The following is a 20,181-nucleotide window of genomic DNA, read 5'->3' on the forward strand; positions in this document are numbered from 1 at the left end:
ATTAAAAAAAAAAAAAAAAAGATCAGTGTGGGAAATCAAATGACTGAGCTGTGGTTTTCAGTCATTGGTCTGAGAACCCTCTTGGGTTCACAGGAGGAGGGGGGTGGGGACAGATCAGAGTCCTCCAGGAACATACATGGAAAGACCAGAGGTGGCACAGGAAGGCCAATGGACAAACAGTGGCAAAGACATGGCAAGCTGAGGTTGGCTGGGTCAAGGTTTTGTTTTCCTCTTCTGTACACCCCAGCCTCTCAGTCTTGTGATGGGGGTCAGCTGGGGAGGACCTAAACTGGCTTCTTCTGGCTTCAGTCCTGCCCCCACTGCCCTGGTCTCTTGGGTACAATGGCCAGTTGTGAGCTATGTCCTAGTGTCCTTCTTTGTCCTTTGAACTTCCAAACACCTTCTAACTTGGGGAAGGCTATTTTGAGTTGACCATTCTTTGCAAATTGCACCTCATTCCTTCTACCCAATGCAAATAACCCAATACCAAGCTGTACCTGAGCCTTTATGCCATACATGGGCTTGACTCAGACCTGGAGGAGCCCCCAACTCTCCATCCTTCCCTTTGTCAGTTCCCCGGTCTTCCTAAACATCCTAAGCCAGCCTAACATCCCCTTCCAGAACATTCTGCACAGACTGTCCCCACCTCTCATATGCAACCTCTTTGCAGAAAAAGTTGCTTCTGGGTCTTTGAGCTTTTGGCTTATGTGAATTGCTTGGTACAATGGTACATCTTCAGGGCCCGGAGAGATAGCACAGCGGCATTTGCCTTGCAAGCAGCCGATCCAGGACCAAAGGTGGTTGGTTCGAATCCCGGTTTCCCATATGCTCCCCCCCCCCCACCGGCCTGCCAGGAGCTATTTCTGAGCAGACAGCCAGGAGTAACCCCTGAGCACCGCTGGGTGTGGCCCAAAAACCAAAAAACAAAAACAAAAACAAAAAACAATGATACATCTTCAGACACTGCGGGAGATACAGATGCACCCCCCGTTATCCGTAGAAGATGCATTTCAAGACCCAGCCATAAGCCTGACCCTAGATAGTAAGTGTTGTTTCCAGTATAACTTGGGTCAAGCTGAATATATGAATTAGGTAGAGGGCAAGAAGAACCATAGTACTTAAGAAAAACCTAGAACAAATATGGCAACGGCACAGCAGAACGAGTGGGGCAAAGTGGTCTCCTGAAGGTGGCACCATATTGAAAGAGCAGAGCACTGACACCCACAGGCACCAAAATTTAGGAGTAAAGCCCCAGTTGGAAACATCCACTATCTCAGGTCATCAGTAGGGGGAATATAAGGTGGCACCCATTGGAATGGAGGAAAAGCATGGTGTGTGTGTGTGTGTGTGTGTGTGTGTGTGTGTGTGTGTGTGTGTGTGTGTGTGTGTCTAAATGTTCTGTGGATGTGGGCATATATGCATGTGTGGACCGTGGTCCTGTGCATGCGTGCATGTGTCATGTGTGAGTCTGAGAATGTGTGTTCATTCTGGGAAGCCCGGCAGGATAGGGGTTTTATGGATCAATGGAATAATGGGTTTTTGGGTGGGGTGGGGAAAGAGGCTATGAGTAGCCTTTCTTCAGTAATGGGGCACACGGACATGGGATTGCAATGAGAAGTAGCTAGCAGGTGGAGACTTGTGTGTTCCGTGGGTCTGTTCGTGCAGGAAGGGGCTGGCGAGGACTGAGGGCCAGTCTCTCCTTCAAATGTGCTCACAGCACTGGAAGGCCGAAGAGAGAGTATAGTGGATAGAGCTCTCCAGGGGTGAGGGGAGCATGTGGCCGGAAGCATGTGCCAGCCCAGGAGTAAAGAGTAAGCCAGGAGTAAGCCCTAAACACTGCCAGATGTGTCTCCTTCCAAAGAAGAGCAAAAATAATAAAATAAAATTGAATAAAAAATAGAATAGAATGGAATAAAATATAGAATAGAATAAAAATAAAGTAGAATAGAATAGAATAGAATAAAAATAGAATAAAATAAAAAATATAAAATAGAATTAAATAAAATAGAATAAAAATAAAGTATAATAGAATAAAATAAAATAAAAAATAGAATAAAATAAAAGGAAGATAGAATAAAATAAAAAATAAGGTAGAATAGAATAAAATAAAAATATAAAATAGAATAGAATTAAATAAAATAGAATAAAAATAAAGCAAAATAGAATAAAATAAAATAAAAAATAAAATAGAATAAAATAAAAACTGAAATAGAATAAAATAAAAAGAAGATAGAATAAAATAAAAAATAAGGTAGAATAGAATAAAATAAAAATATAAAATAGAATAGAATAGAATTAAATAAAATAGAATAAAAATAAAGCAAAATAGAATAAAATAAAATAAAAAATAAAATAGAATAAAATAAAAAATAAAATAGAATAAAATAAAAAGAAGATAGAATAAAATAAAAAATAAGGTAGAATAGAATAAAATAAAAATAGAATAGAGGGCTCGGAGAGATAGCACAGTGGCGTTTGCCTTGCAAGCAGCCCATCCAGGACCAAAGGTGGTTGGTTAGAATCCCGGTGTCCCATATGGTCCCCCGTGCCTGCCAGGAGCTATTTCTGAGCAGACAGCCAGGAGTAACCCCTGAGCACCGCCGGGTGTGGCCCAAAAACCAAAAAAAAAAAAAAAAAAATAGAATAAAATAAAAATAGAATAGAATAGAATAAAAATAGAATAGAATAAAATAAAATAAAAATAAAGTAGAATAAAATAAAATAAAAATAGAATAGACTAAAATAGAATAAATAAAATAAAATTTTAAAATAGATATTAAATAGTAATATTAAATAGAGATTTTAAATAAATATTAAAATAAATAAAATAAAATAAAAAATAGGGGCCAAAGATAAAGCACAGTGGTAGGGCATTTGCCTTGCAAGCAGCCAACCTAGGATCAAAGGTGGTTCAAATCCCCGTGTCCTATAGTCCCCCGTGTCTGCCAGGAGCAATTTTTGAGCAGAGAACTAGGAGTAATCTCTGAGCGCCACCAGGTGTGGACCAAAAACCAAAAATAAAATAAAAATAGAATAGAGAGGCCAGAGTTTGTTTCATTTTATTTTGGGGTTACACCATTGACGCTCAGGGGTTACTCCTGGCTATGTGCTCAGAAATTGCTCCTGGCTTGGGGGGACCATATGGGACTCTGGGGGATCTAACCACAGTCCGTCCTAGGCTAGTGCTTGCAAGGCAGAGAAGCCTTACCTCTAGTAACACTACTCCTGCCCCAAATTTTTTGTTCGTTTGTTTTGTTTTGTTTTGGGAGGGGCCAGAGTGATAGTACAATAGCGAGGCGTTTGCATTGTATGCAGTCAAACCAGGATAGATGGTGGTTTGAATCCTGGCATCCCATATGGTTCTCCAAACCAGGAGCAATTTCTGGGTGTATGGCCAGGAATGACCCCTAAGCATCACCAGGTGTGGTCCCAAAACAAAACAAAACAAAACAAAAAGAATAGAATAAATAGAATAGAATAAAAGTATAAAATAGAATAGAATAAATTAAATAGAATAGAATAAAATAAAAATAGAATAGAATAGTATAAACAAAACCAACAGTCAATATAGCAGCAGGACATGGGGGATTGTTGGGGAGGGGAGGCCTTGACTCTCCCAGTGGGTGTTCTGGACACCTGTATCCTGAGAGGAGGGAGCTGATCCCCCAGGGCTCCCAGCCCCTGCTCACTAGGCTGCCTTCTTCCTTCTCTCTTCCTGCTCTCCTCTACCCTTACCCCATCTTCTTCCCCACCCCCAAATCAGGAAGCCCCTGCCCTGAAAATCTATCCAAGACTCCAGTTCAACAGGCACTGGGCGAGGTGCCAGTCCCTGCCAGCCCTGTTCATAACGCAAGAGAAATTACCAGCTTCACACTGTGAATCTATTTAAATCAATCCTTCACATCTGATGGATTTAAAAATAAGCTGGAAGTCAACTTCTTTAATGCAAGGAACACACACAAGCAGACAGGGCAGCCATTGCCTTCCTGGGGCCCTCCCCATTCACTCTGCCACCTTGTGCCCCTCCCCAGGCAGTTTCCATTCATGCAGCCTCTCCCCCTCCTCTTACCACCCCTGCTCTATCTCTGGGGCAGAGAGGGCATAGCGGTAGGCATTTACCTTGCACGCAGCTAACCCAGGACGGACAGTGGTTCGATCCCCAGCATCCCATATGGTCCCCAGAGCCTGCCAGGGGCGATTTCTGAGCACAGAGCGAGGAATAACCCCTAAGCACCAGGTGTGACCCAAAAACTTAAAAAAAAAAAAATAAAGGCTAAGGCAAGGGGCTAAGCACCTGGCTTGCATGCAGGAACCTCAGGCCTGATCTCTGACACCATGTAGTCTTTAGAGCACTGCAGGATGAGTAGCTTGAGCACTGTGCCCTGAGCACCATGGGGCAAGTAAACCAAACCAAACATAACCCTACATAAGGAAAAAACAGAAAGGGTGGGAGAGACACAGGAGAAACAAAGCAGAAGGGAGAGCGGAGAGAGGGACCTGGTAGGGACTTACTTGGGTTGTAAATTAGCCCCCACAGTGTCTCTGGTTGGGAAGAGCATCCAGCTTAGCCATCCCTGAGCACTGCTGCTCCTGCGGTAGCCCTTCTGTATCCAGCTCAGTTCAGGAGAGACCCTGACTTCTGGGGGTAGGGTAGGAGGGGCAGTGGGGTCCCCAGAGTATTTCCAGGCTCTTGTGATGTTCCTGATGGTTCTGAGTCATACATCTGAGTGAACTTCTCTAGCTTCTGCTACTGTGTCATAGGTTTATTCTACCAACTGAGGTGCTTATAGCTCTCATCTCCCTTGGGAGCCATGACCAAGGCTGGCTCTGGCTGCAACCCATCTAACCCAGCACTATGCAGTCACCCCAAACCATTCCAAAGCCAAAGCCAGTCCTTCGGATACTCAAATTCGACACTGGGGACTAGAGCAATAGGACAGTGACTAGGGAACTTGTCTTGCACCTGGCTGACCCAGGTTCATTCCCTGGTATCTCGTAGGGTTCCCTGAGCACTGCCAGGACTGAATCCTGAGTGCTGAGCCAGGATAATCAGGTATGATTTAAAAACTAAATAAAAATATCAAATCCAGCACCCCATTCTTTTCCACTCTAGTTCTCCCTAAAATGGTTCTTTTTTTTCTCTTTTTTTAGGGTTATGGATATGGTTAGTGTTAGGGTTCCAGTTAGGTTTAGGGTTCTGGATAGTTTTATGTTTAGGGTTAGGTTTGGTTTTGAGTGTTAGGATTAGGGTTAGAGTTATGCTTAGGCTTAAGGCTTGGCCTAGGGCTAGGATTAGAGCTAATATTTTTTAAATTTTTTTATTTAATCATCATGTTTACAAAAATTTTCATACTGGAGTTTCAGTCATAGAATATACGCCACCCTTTACCTGTGTGATTGTCCCACCATCAATGTCCCTCCAGTAACTTCTCATATCCCAAGCCCCTGCCTGTCTGCCTCTCTCCCTCACTATCATTGTCATGGTTGTTAGTGCTTTAGATGGCAAGCTTCATATCACAAGCTGCTCCTTCCTGTGTTCAGCTCTATTGTCTCTGGATATTATTACCATACTGTCTTTTATTTTTCTTATATTCCACAGATGAGTGAGACTATTCTATGTCTATCCCTCTCCCTCTGACTCAGTTTCTCTGCATAATAATCTCTGTGTCCGTTCTCTCCCAAATGCAAAGTAGTCTTTTGCACCACGTTGGTCCTTTAAAAACTTCGCTAACTCATTTTATTTTTTTTATTTTTTTTAATTAACTTATTTATTTAAATGTTTGCCTTACATATACATTTGTGGGCACATACACTTTTATTTCCTTTTTTTTTTTTATCATCTTTGGGTATGTGACCTATCTCTGTTACCCACTCTGTCCACCCCAAATACTTCGACATATAATGGAGCACCACTTCCCCCTGCAAAGGCACACTAAATAAAGGGGAAATCTTACATATTTAAAAAAAAAAGAGCTCTTATCTACTAGAGATAGGAACTCATAGTTGTTTACAATACAGGGTTATCTCCTACCTTGAAAATATGTCAAGTGGAATCAACTTAGACCTCAGGTGATTAGATACCATTTAACCAGCCTTGAACCCTGGATCCCAGACATAGAAACGGCACAGCTCCTCACAACAGCTGTAAGAAACAATCTCCATCTGGGACAGCCTTATTACTGCAGGGTCAACAACAAGGGCCAGCTCTAACATGATATCTCGACAATGAGGAAAATGTGAACAACTTGACCTTAGAGCAGTTTAGCCTACCTCACCAGCTAACGACAAGACAAAACCAGAAGACGCGGCACCCTTTGGTAGGTCCAAAAGCCAAGATCGTGATTTACAGATGACTGGATACTAGAACCACGACCAGACTGTATACATCTTGGGACCAATAAAAAAGCCCTAGTCTAGGGTTTGAACTAAGACCTGCACAATAAGCATGATCCCCAGTCCCAAAGGTCCGGCAGAGACAATTGTAACGGAAAGGGGCTTCTGGAAGAACAAAGAAAGACGCTATCCTAGATGCCTTCCTAGGTTCAGCGCAAAGACCAAGATCACCAACCACAGAAGATGGATTAAAATGGCACTGAGGTAACAGAACCTCTAGATTCACAAAGACTGACTTCACCATAAGTCCCACCTCAGGATATGTACAGATACTGGGACTGCTAAACACAGAGCTCTGACGGTATCACACTGGACAGAGCAGAAGCCTTCCACACACCAAAAAAAAAAAAAAAAAAAAAAAAAAAAACCACAACCTGGAGAGTAATGATCCTGAGCAAAGACTAGAGCTGATTCCATGACAGTATACTCCAAGGACGGAGAAACCCCATATCTTATAGGGCAAGTGAATTCCTTTTCGAATGACCCCAATATTTACTGTGCCAGGGCAGGAGGGAAAAAAAAATACAAAAAACACAAAACCTTGGTTATGTATATATATATATATATATATATATATATATATATATATATATATATATATATATATATATATCTTACCTTCATTTATTATTGTTATTATTATTTTTATTTACCTAGCTATTTTGGTCGATTCCTCAGTTTGGATGTGATTATTGAAATTGTTGGCCCCAATTATTCTTTTTTTTTTTTTTCTTTTCTTTCTCTTCCTTTCTTTTCTTTCGTTATGTGCTACGCCATGTTTCTTATTTCAAGACCACGGCGTGTTTTTTGTTTGTTTGTGTTTGTTTTTAGTTTGTTTTGGTTTGTTTTTTATCTGTTTTTTTGTGGTGCTTATCGTTATAGCTGGAGTCCTCACTGGATATTTGACACTTCTTTTGGTACTGGTGGAGTGTTTCAACTTCTTTTTCTCCTTCATTTCCCAAATCGATGATGAGAACCTCTAGAAGGATTCTGCCCATTTTCGGGGTATTAAACTCTTACCCCGGTTTATTTATTTTCTCTTCTTCAGGCAAAACCACGCAACTTGAACTAGCTACCCCTGCCCCTACTTAGAGGGGGAAATAAGGGAGGCATCAAGACCAAACTGATGCAAGACTACTAAGTAGTTGGTTAGAGACAGAGGGGACCACATATTCTAGCCGCCCTGGGGGTGAGGGAAGAGGAAATGGGAGGTAAGACAGAAACGGGGGTGTAGGGAGGACAATTTGGGGATGGGAATCCCCCCTGATTTTATGTAAATATGTACCTAAAATATTATTGTCAACAATATGTAAGCCACTATGATCAAAATAAAAATTATATTAAAAAAAATTCCACTTAAAAAAAAATAATCTCTGTGTCCATCATGATGGAGAAAAGTGAACTCTCTGGTGGATGGCGTGGTGTTGGAATGTTTTATGCATGAAACCCTACCATTGTCAATTCTGTAAATCATGGCATCTAAAATAAAACTTTTTAAAAGAAAAAAAAAGAAAAGAAAAATATCCCTATGTCCATTCATGTATAGATAAATTTCATGACTTCATTTTTCCTAATAGCTGCATATTATTTATTAATTCACATAAATTAAACATGTAATTTACATATTACAATATTTAAATATGTGCATTTACATATTTTGTAAATGTACCACAGTTTCTTTAGCCACTCATCTGTTGTTGAATACCTAGGTTGTTTCCAGATTCTGGCTATTGTAAATAATGCTGCGATAAACATAGGGGTACAGAGGGCATTTTTATTCTTTGTTTTTATGTTCCAAGGATATATCCTTAAGAGTGGTATTGCTGGATCACATGGGTATTCAACATGAAAAAATACTCCAGACCACTAATCATCAGGGAGATGCAAATCAAAACAACAATGAGGTTCCATCTCACACCACAAAGACTGGCACAAAGAACAAGATCAACCAGTGCTGGCAGGGAAGTGGAGAGAAAGGAACTCTCATTCACTACTAGTGGGAATGCCATCTAGTCCAGCCTTTCTGGAAAACACCATGGAGATTCCTCAAAAATCTGGAAATTACTCCTGGTTCTATGGTCAAGGAGCACTCCTGGTGGGCCTCTGGGACCAGTTGCAGTGCCAGGGATGTAATTGGAGATGGATAGATGCAAGATAAAAGCCTTAACCCCTGGATGAGCCAGCCAGCTGAAGACATGGCTTTTATACAAGTGGTCACTCTATTCTCTGCAGATCCAACCTAGTTCTGGATGCCATGAGGTGTCTTCTTCTATAGTTAGTGCAGCAACATTCCAGGAACAACTTATTTTGTTGCTATTTTCTTCCATCACCACTACTCCTGCCTACCTTCAGGGACCTGGGGGTCCCTCCTGGCAATTCTCAACCAACTAGGTCAGCAGTTAAACACAAGGCCTGATAATCCAGAGCTACTCTGGCCCCCAAAATGCTGGGGATTATTAAGGCCACCCCTGCAGTGCTCAACTCCTCAGGGCTGCATCCAGGGCTGCTTGGGAGACTATATGTGATGCTGGGATTAAAACCAGTGTTGCCCACACATGTAAGGCAAGTGCCTTAAACCCTGTAGGGTCTCTCTACCCTCTGTTTCATTTTAATTTTTATTCATTGAGATTCTTGTGATTTACAATACGAGGAATAATGGTTTCTTGTGTAGGTAATTCTAAATCGACACCCAGCACCAGAGTACCTTCTCTCTCTCTTTCTCTCTCTCCATCTCCATCAACAATCCTCCCTGTCAATGTCACCCCACCACTTCATTCAGCTCACTTGTGTGGATCAATTCTCCCATGATGCTGCCTCTGGACCTTTGTTGCTATCTTATTGTGTATTTTTAAGTCCACATATAAGAGATCCCCTGTGTCTGTCCCATTCCTCTGTCTGGCTTCACTCAGTATAACAGTGTTTTATTAAATCGATGTTACTGAAAATTGCATGATTTTTGTCTTTATTAGAATTGCATAGTATTCCAACACACACACACACATACCATGTCTTCTTGAGATATGCACCTGTAGTGATTTGGGTTGTTTCATATCTAGTTTATTGCACTAAGTGCAGCAATGGCCATAGGTGTGCATATATATATATATATATATATATATATATATTTCCCAATGAATGTATTTGTGTGTTTGGGGGTCAGTTTAGAAATATTTATTTTTATTGAAACGCCATGAGAGTTACGAAGTTGATGGTTAAGTTCTAGTCCTATTTGTTCTATTTGTCCCAATACCCATCCCTTTACCAGTTCATATTTCCTGTTACCAATGTCCTCAGTTTCCCTCTTATCCCCCACCCACGTTAGCCTGCCTCTATAGGAGACTCTTTCTCTCTCTCTCTCTCTCTCTCTCTCTCTTTTAAGTACCATGGTTTGTGATACTGTTCCTGAATGAATATCATGTATACCACTATACCTCCTTTCAGCACCCAGTTTCTATCCAGAGTGATTATTTCCAACTATCATAACTCAGTCCTAACTGGTTTTGTGTTTTGAGAATAGCACCTTTTGTTTTTTATGTCATTAAACACCCCTTCCAGGACCATAGGACTGGGATATGGCTCATGATGGCATGAAGTATGTAGAGGTCCCGTTTCCAGAAGCAGAAGAATAGGCAGAACTTTAAGGAAAGGCGTGTATGCATGGGGTGCACCGAGTCCCAGCAGAGTTAGGGGGCTTGATACAGAGACCTTTTGGGGAGTAGGCCTGCATATGCCGTCATGCTAACTGGCTTTCCTGTCCTGAACTCCTCACTTCTTGCTATGACCCAACTGATCATTAAGCCTCAGTTGGGGATGGGGATCACTGAAGAATTGATAGATACTTGTAAAAGTGCTTTTAAAAATGGGGGGTTTGAAGATATAGTACAATGTTAAAGCATTGACCATGCATGTGATGACCCCAGCATCACCTATGAGCCCCACCAAAGAGCCCCAGTGCTGAGCATGAAGCCAGGAGTAGTCCCTGAGCATGGCCAGGTTTGACCTCCAAAGCGAAAAGAAAGACAACTTTCATGGTAGTGAAATAGAATATGACATAGAATTTGCCATTTCAACGTTAACCTTTTAAAAATGTGCAAAAGTAGCACGTTGGTATTTGGTAAGATTTAGCATGTTATTTTGGGGGACCTGGAATGCTAAAAAAAATCAACAAACCCCCAAAAGTCCATATAAATGAATGGTAATAGCTTTCCCAGAAAACCATAAATAATTTACCAAATCCTCTCCAATAAAAAAGGGGCTGCTGCAGAGAGCAGAAGAAACCTGCTGTGTGCTCCAGAAGGTAGCAGCTCCCTGTGGTCCATCAGAATCTCATGGTCAGCAGCATCATCCAGCTTCAAATCAGAGTGGGACACTCAATTCTTTTGGGGTCGGAGCAATTGTACAACCATTAGAGCACTAGTCTTGCATGAAGCAAACTTGGGTTCAATCCCTGCCATCCTATTCCCCTGTGCCTTACCAGGCGTGATCCCCGAGTGCACAGATAAGAGTAAACCTGAGTACCAAAGCTTGTGGTTCCCCAAGCCAAGGAAAAAAAGTTCAAGACTTTCTGACATGACTATTTCTAGCGCAAATAAATGCAAGTTTTCCTTTTCTTCTATGAGGCAGAGAAGTGAAAAATAAAACAACACCTAAATGTATCGTGAGTGACCTTGTAACTATGATGTTTAAATAAAGTAAAAAAAAAAAAAGCCAACAACAACAAAAACTGAGGAGTTGCAATAGTTGCAGCTCTGGGGTGTCTAAAGCCAATCAGGTTGGCAGCTCTGACCTCCATCAAGCTGGGGTCAACCATCCAGAATGAGAAAAACTTATGCATAAAGAGACAGACAGACCCACACAAGGCCTGCCCAGGCTTCAGGTCCCTTGGGCAACCTGACAGGTTGGGCATTTATTCTATAGAATATCTCTCCCTTCAAATGTCCCTAGCTCCTGATACACCTAAGGGCATTGTTGAGAGTAAGAACAGCTAGTAAACATGGCAGTATTCATGGAGATCAGAAGATCAGGAGACACCCTTAAAATATAGTCCTACATTTTTGTGGGTTTTTTTTTGTTTGTTTTTGGGCCACACCCAGTGGCACTCAGGGGTTACCTCTGGCTATGCACTCAGAAATCATTCCTGGTAGGCTTGTGGGACCATATGAGATGCCTGGGATCCAACCTGGATCCATCCCAGGTCACCATGTATAAGGCAAATGCTCTACCACTGTGCTATCACTCCAGCCCTAATTCTTAACTTTAAAGTCCTCCTTTTCTATTCTATTTTTGCTCATGTTCTCCTTACGTCTAAAAAACCCTGCACAGCCCATTTATTTATTTACTTACTTACCTACCTACTTATTTTTGGTTGTGGGGCCATGCCCAGCCATAGTCAGCCTTACTCCTGGCTCTGCACTTAGAAAGCATTCCTGGCAGGACTCCAAGGACCAAATGGGAGGCTGAGGATCGTACCTGGATTGATGTGTGTGTAAGGCAAGCGCCCTGCCCACTATACTATCGCTCAGACCCCAATAGTCTTATTCTATGCTTGCCTGGTGCATTTTTGGTTTTGAGGCAGTACCTAGGAATGGCTCCTAGCTCTGGATTTACTTCTGGCAGGGCTCAGGGGAACCTCTGAGAGCACCTTCTCCACTACGCTATTGTTCTGGCTTCAACAGTCTATTCACTGCTTACCTGGCATATTTTTTGCAGTAACAGACAATTTGTTCTCTATTTGATTTTTCCTGCTATATTATTCTTTCTGAAGTGTACATTTGCAAACCTTTTGCATTCTAATACCTAAATTACTTTATCTAGGGGCATAACCCATCCTTGGTTTTTTTTTTTTTAATTAGGGGCCAAACTGCCACAGGGGAGATATTAATGTCTGGAGGGAGAGGACATATTTGGATGGGCCATGCACATTGATTAAGCCTAGCTTCAAAAACAGTGCTTAGCACTTGGCTGTAAAGCCCAGAAACACTTCTTTGATTTTGGGGAGAGAGAGAGAGAGAGAGAGAGAGAGAGAGAGAGAGAGAGAGAGAGAGAGAGAGAGAGAGAGAGAGAGAGAGAGAGAGAGAGAGAGAGAGAGACCCTGAAGCTCAACCAGGCTGTGGGGACCCCAGTTACTGGTCCCCTGAGACCTGGGACTCTATTGAGGTGACTCACTATGCAATGACCTGGTTCTGGAGAAATGAGACTCAGATTGGCACAGCCCTGAAAAGGCAAACATTATTTCCAAAAACTGTGCCAGGCAGGCAGTGATCAGCATCAATACATCTGCCCCCAGGAGCTCAGTCCAGGTTGTCTCATCATTAGAGCTCAGCGGGGAGTGTGGATAAATAAGTTCTCCCTGCTGACATTTCTGAAAGTGCTCCAGCCCCCTAAAGAGCAGGTCTCCCATCACATCCTGATATCTGCCCTTGACCCAGCAACACACAGATATAAAGGAATCGCTGATCCTCAGTCATATGGTACAGGGGGAGTAGAGAGATGGTAAAAGGGGTAAGGCACTTGACTTATATATAGCCAGTCTTTTTTTTTTTTTTGGTTTTTGGGCCACACCCAGTGGTGCCCAGGGGTGACTCCTGGCTGTTTGCTCAGAAATAGCTCCTGGCAGGCACGGGGGACCCTATGGGACACCGGGATTCGAACCAACCACCTTTGGTCCTGGATCGGCTGTTTGCAAGGCAAACGCCGCTGTGCTATCTCTCTGGGCCTTACATAATCAGTCTTAGTTTAATCCCTGGTACCACACAGGGAGGGCCCCATGAGCACTGCTAGGCATGACTCTGAAAAATCAGGAGTAAGCCCTGAACACTACTAGGTATGGCCTCTCCAAACAACTACAAAATCTTACTGTATTTGGAGCTGGAGAAATAGTACAGATACAAGGTGTTTAGCTTACATGCAGCTGACCTTGGTTCAATCCCCAGTACCCTGTTTGGTCCCCTGAGTAATGCTAGGAGTGATCCCTAAGCACAGAGATAGGAATAAGCCCTGAGCATCACTGGGCATAGCCTAACCCTACCCAAAATCTACCCAACAGGTGAGTTCACCTACCCTACACCCCCAAAATCCAGATACATAATGCAGCCCCTTAAGGTTCACATTTTTCTTTTCTTTTCTTTTCTTTTCTTTTCTTTTGGTTTTTGGGCCACACCCATTTGATGCTCAGGGGTTACTCCTGGCTATGCGCTCAGAATCGCCCCTGGCTTGGGGGGACCATATGGGACACTGGGGGATCGAACCTCGGTCCTCTTATGCTAGCGCTTGCAAGGCAGACACCTTACCTCTAGCACCACCTTCCCTGCCCCAGGGTTCACATTTTTCAATTTTCCTCCCCGTTTCTACTTTATCCCCCCCACACACACACACACAAAAAAAACAAACACATTTTCTCTGTCGTTATTTGAACTTTTATTTATTTTTTTTTTTTGCTGAGTGGAATGGGAATTTTAAAGACCATATTTATTTTTATAGGTTAGATGGAACCAGTCATAATTCATCATCTGGTCCTCAGAGTCCTCATTTGTGGGGCGAGGAGTCGCCAGCTGCTGTGACAAGCCCTGCAAGTTGCAATTCTGAATCTAAGCAGACTTCCAGAAAGGGTCATTCTGGGACCTGCTGCAGACCTTTCCCTGGATGATAAACGATATAGCACCTCACCCGGGCACCTCACTCTCCACATAGATTTCAGGTCCTTTGCCAAGCACCATGTAGTTCCCCAGCTCCCTCCGCCCCCCCCCCCCAGCCCCTTATCATTCCAGCAGTTTATCCCTAAGTAGGGCGCCTCAATGGAACTGGCTCTGAGCCTCGCGGAAGAGGTGGAGCTGGAAGGTTCTTTGTTACTGCAACTGCTGATCATTAGCATGGCTATTAATAGACAACATAATAGGCTTAGGAAGTGGGGGAAGTTTTCAAAGCTCCTGGAACCTGTCAACCACCATCATTCTTGTGAGACAATATAGCACCCCTCAATTTTAGAATAAGCCATGAACTCCTGGCTGGAGGCCATAATTAGAGCTCTCTCCACCCCAACTTAAAATCGAAAATGATGTATGTCTCAAGTTGTCTGGATATCCTAACTGCCACGTGTTGCTTATTTTAGCCATCCAGGGGAGAATTTATACATAAGGAGCAGGACAACAATTGGGATTGTGAGGCAGCGACCCCCTCCTGCCTCCCCCAGAAGAGCAACAAAGAACTAACCTCAAAGGGATGCTTCCCACTTCTTGAAGGGTTGTAAACAAAAGATAGCACAGCCTAGGGCATTTGCCTTGCATGCAGTCGACTTGGGAGGACCCAGATTTGATTCCCAGCATTCCTTATGGTCCCTGAGCCTGTCAGGAGCAATTTCTGAGCACAGAACCAGGTGTAACCCCTGAGCGTTGCTGCGGGGTGTGACCCCTCCTCCCCAAAAAAGATAAGGAAACACATTAGGCGCAATTATTCTGAGAAAAGAAGGGAAAAGGACTCTCTCACAAAACTGAAGGGGATGAGAATAGGGAAGGCCAGCTCATAAATCTCACCAGGATGTCTTGGGGTACTCTAATCCTGCTTTCTGTCTCTTTACTCTCCCACTGTGCATCAGATGAGGTGGGAATGTGGCCTGACCTCCCCCAGTGTCTGTGTAAGGAAAGTATATTAACAAGTGCTAAAAGAACAGTCAGGTGTCTCTTTGGCCCTCTTTAGCTAAAATAAGGCTCTCGGAGTCTCTTTGACCTGAGGGTCCTCAGCACTGAGCTTTAATAAGCTAGTTTCTTCGACTGCCTATCTCTTGTGTCTCTGTGCATCCAGCCTGACAAGCTCAGAACCTGCCCTGATACAAATAAAACCAGGATACGAAGAATAGGAACCAATAAAGTCAAAACTTGATGGCTGTGGAGTTGAACTTGGAATTGGTGTGACCCATTCATACTTTCAGAAAAATGGGCAGAGAGACAATGGTGTTCCCACGGTCAGTGAGGCATTTAGTTTTGGTTTGGGTATGCTTAGAGACTGGGACAACATGATCTTCAAGTCACTGATCTTCAAGCTCTTCAGAGTTTCTGATCTAAAGTCTAACTCCAAAGTCTATCCCCAAAGTCCCTTTAGAGGCCAGTTATGTGGGCTGTTTATGTGTGGACTGTTTGGACTCATAGAAAGATGGGGGTGCTGCCTGACAGTCTGCCTCAGGTGAGCCAGACACTTCACTGAACATCTTAGTGTTTTGATTCACTTGCCCCACGATAGTCAACTTCTGCCCCCTGCCACAGTGTATTTAGGATCAAAGATATTCCCTCTAGATGATGACCAAGAAAAAAAGGGTGACCCAAGACACTTTATTCCATTCCAACAGTGCTTATATAGGACAAGAGGAACTAAAATATGTGCAGGGTGGCAGGACCAAGAATAGAAAAGATATAAAAGAAGGTCATTGGAGATGTGAGGTGTCATGCAGAAGAGAAACATAAACATTGGGGCTTAGGGGTATCTAGGGAGCAATGGAATGGGTGATGATAATGGCTGAGGGGTCAACAGACAGCTCATTAACTAGAGTTCTCTGGGAGGGAGGAGGGACAGCTAGAGGCAAGCCTGAGAGTGAGCACAAATCCTGGGGTGATGGTACCCCTCTTTGTGCTGTCCTTCCCCATCTCTGAAACTTTCTTGCCTTAAAAGAGAATCCCCAGAGCAGTTGCTTTAAGGGGTCCCCTAGAAAAGACAGGGGTTCTGTCTGCCAGGTGGTTTGGGGGGACGGAAACTGGGATAGCAAGCAGAGATAGATCTGTTCACACTGAGTGTGCATACCAGTGTGGGGTCCTCAAAACTTTAAATCAGTAACTTGACAATACCTTTCAAAACCAAAAGAGAAATCTTGCCTAATGAACTTAAGGGAAGTCTAAGGAAGAACAATTTTCCACTACAGGGACCTTCACTAAGAAGAGCGATGTGGCAAAGAGAAACAAAATAGAAAATCTGGAGTGGAAAGGCGCAGTCATGGAAACGTAAAAGGCCATGGAAGAACCACTGCCTAGTGAGTTATGAGCTTTCAGAACAAAGAAGCAGTGACCTTGAAGACAGGGCAATGGAGATGATTTAGTTGGAGGAACACAGAAAAAATAAATGAGTAAAAATAAATCAAAAGTCTCTGAAACCTGTTGTATGCTGATGAATGCAGAACAGAAGTCCTAGAAAGTAAGTAAAAGGGAGAGAACTATGACAAGGGGTTAAGGCACTTGCCTTGCACACAGCAGACCCCGTTTATCTGGTACCCCAGTGTGTCCCCTGAGCAACAACAGGAGTGATCCCTGAGTACAGAGTCAGGAGTAAGTTCTAAGTATTGCAGGATTTTTGGTCACACCTATAGAGGGTTGGAGAGGGGAGAAAATGGGGAAGAAAATAATACTTAAAGGAACAACAAACCCAAACTCCCCAAACTTAAATTCAATGAAAACTGTTCACTAATCTTCACATTTCAAAAGTTCAATAATTGTCAAGAAGGATAAAGTCAAAGACATCCACTGTTTACCAATCACCTCTTTGAAACAAACAGAATTTTCAAAGTACCATAAGTGAAGCAATACACAGAATACAAATGAGCCTTAATATGAATGACAGTCAATTTCCCATTAGAAACCACAGAAACAAGAAACAGTGAGATAGTTTTCATAAAGTAACGATGGAGGGAAAAAAAAAAAAACACTTGCAACCAACAATTCTCTACCAGGCACAATTGTGCCTTTACAAAGCAAAAGCTCCATTCTGATTGTTTTCTGATAAGCCAACCAGAAATATTTTTATGTCTAGCCCATGCAACCAGTATTTCGAAAGAATATGATTTCAAAGAATATGAACCAATAGCATGAATCAAAATGAGAAACTAAGAAATGTTTGTACAAATAATTATATGACCAAACACAAAAGGTTCTAGAAATGTCTTTTCGTCTGGAACTTTCAAATGTGATTTCAAAGACACAATAAGTCAATGCTTGTGGGGAGTCACAGACATTATACATATGCGATTTGTGATGATAACAAGATAGAACATAGAACATGAGGCCAAGAAGCAGAATCACATACAAGCTCATAAGCCAGACACTCAGCTGGGATACTCAAATGGGGTAGTGTTTGTGAGAGTGCCCAGTGATGGGGAGATATTTCAACAAGGGTTTGTTTTACCTAAGTCTTTGAAAACAAGTGGTCTGGGTGGAGATTTGGCAACAACCAACCACCCTGCCTGGTTAGTATGTGTTTTGTAGTGGGCACTCAAGAGTTCATACATTCCATTCAATCTCTCTGCAAGGCAGACACAGAGACCTCTCATTGACAGGCTCCCAGCAACAATGTAAATGGCAGCAGACCCAGGAGTCCTGCCTGACTGCTCTCTTGAGATGCAGGGCCAGTAGGGTGGATTTGGTCTCCAGGGATCTGAGAGATCTAGAAGACCAGGGATCTCCCAAAAGGATCTGGAAGAGGAAGTAGAGCTGGAGAATGAGCACAGAGAAATGTCCCAGGGTCCTTTTGAAATTTCCTTCTGCCACGTATTTTCCAAGTGGAGGTGGAGTAAGGAAGGCCTCTCTCTCTTTCTCTCTTTCGACTTGTGTGGGGGGGGTGTATTAATCCATTAGTTGGAAGATCAGGCACTAGCACCATCTCATCTGGCTTTAAACAGTAAAGGTACCTTCTCTAAATGGGAAAACACAGCCCAGGGGAGCTGGAGAAATGGTGCATCTGTGAAAGCTACATCTGAATGTAGTTTACATGTAAAGAAGTACTTGCCCTTTAAATCCTAACACACACACACACACACACACACACACACACACACACACACACACACACACACACACACACACACACCTTTGACCCAGCCCTTCTGGCATCTCCCAGGTGAGACCATGACCCAATGCCTTGTTAGGAAAAGGAGTTTGTTGCATGACTTCTTTTGAACTTGGGCCAGGGGGCCGGGGTCAGCGTTGGCTGGAACAGGAACATGACATCATAAGCATTCTGTACCAGGTCATGAGGTCTCTCAAGATCCCCCTTCCCTGTGAGGATGAGCTGGGGACCCTGGAGGAAACCATCTTCCAGAGTGAGCAGTGCTCCCTGGTGTTTGGTGCTGGGTTTTTGTTGCACATCCTCAAGGCTCTCCCTGGGCCTGCTCACCCTGGACTCCTGAGAGGATCAGCAAGAAGCCAAAGGATGCTTTTGGGGAGGGGGGGACAAGGAGGACACTGCAGGGAAATTAGTTAGGGTCCTTAGCAGCTTCCTCCTCATGTGGATGGCTGTGTGCAAATATCTAGAACCACCCTCATTTTCTGTATCTCCACTTCTTCCCTGTAGGCACCCAGAAGGACCTGGTTCTCTGGCTCCAAAAGATCAACTACAGGGGCTATAGTAATAGTCCAGTGAGTAGTGTATTTGCCCTGCATGTGACAAACTCAGGTTCAATCCTCGGCCTCCCCATTTGGTTCCTCGAGCACTGCCATGAGTGATTCCTGATCGTGGAGCCAGCAGTAACCTCAGTTCATCACGGGTGTGAGCAAAAGAGAAAATGATTGATTATTTTTTGTTTGTTTGTTTGGGGACCACACCAGACTGTGCACAGGGATTACTCCTGGCTCTGCATTCAGGAATTGTTCCTGGCAGTGTTTGGTGAACCATATGGGATGCCAGGGATCAAGCCCAAGCCAGGTGCATGGCAGGCAAACACCTTATCTGTTGTACTACTGCCTCAGTCCCTGGCTATGAGCATTACCACATTATCATAGCAACCAAAGGCCAGTCCAAGCTGCAGGAGGCCTAAGGGCCTGGGTGCAATTCTAGGGATTAGAAACTGGGGGTGATCACCCAGTTTCCCCACAGAGCCAGGCATTGTCCTTCCACTATCACCTGGAGCTCTGTGTGAGTAAAGGCCTTGCAACCCACGGTCATGCTCAGCTATTTCCTCAGAACAGAGCAAATGTAGTCAGCACTGCCCCACTTGGCTCTGTTTAAGTTTGAAAGATGGTCTTGCAATGTGGGAAGGCAGGTGGGGGCAAAATAACAGTGGCATTAGATCAACGAAGCCAGTCATTCTGGACCTTCCAGTGTCTGCCAATCTCGCCATTTAATCACGTACACTTCTCCCCTCCCCAGAGCTATTTTAAGAACTATTTAGAAAATGGTTTTTCCATGGCTCTCTATAAAAATATATATGGATGTACCTTCCTGCTAGCCTCCAGAAACAGGCGCTCAATTTAGCAGCAGATGGAACCCTTCTGGTTTTCTCTTCATCTTCATGTGCAAAGACAGGGAGAAAGAGGCCAGCTCACCACTCCCGGGAATAAAGATTTTGCTGTCAGTCTGCCTGGGGGTCTGAGGTATGGGTGGGAGTTGGAGCAGAAAAGCTCGGGGGGTGCTTTGATGTAAAGCACCATTCTAAGGGCTGGAGAGATAGCACAGTGGTAGTGTGTTTGCCTAGCAAGAAGCTGATCCAGGATGAAAGGTGGTTCAAATCCTGGCATCCCATATGGTCCCCTTGCCTGCCAGGAGCGATTTCTGAGCACAGATCCAGGAGTAACTCCTGAGTGCTACTGGGTGTGACCCAACTCCTCCACCCCCAAAAAGCACTATTCTAGGGACCCTAGGTGGACCTGGGTGCAAGGCAGACCCTGCATCGGTGGCTGTTGAGAGAGGGTGGAGTCCCACTTCAGGGTCCGAGGGGAGGAAGGAGAGAAGGCAGGTGGCTGGACTGGCTCATCTCCTGCCATCTTGCTGGCACCTCAAAGTCCAGCTAACTCCACCAAGAGACTTGTATGTAGCACTGGG

Source organism: Suncus etruscus, chromosome 4 (assembly GCF_024139225.1).
Source record: "Suncus etruscus isolate mSunEtr1 chromosome 4, mSunEtr1.pri.cur, whole genome shotgun sequence".
In the NCBI taxonomy this organism is placed as follows: domain Eukaryota; kingdom Metazoa; phylum Chordata; class Mammalia; order Eulipotyphla; family Soricidae; genus Suncus; species Suncus etruscus.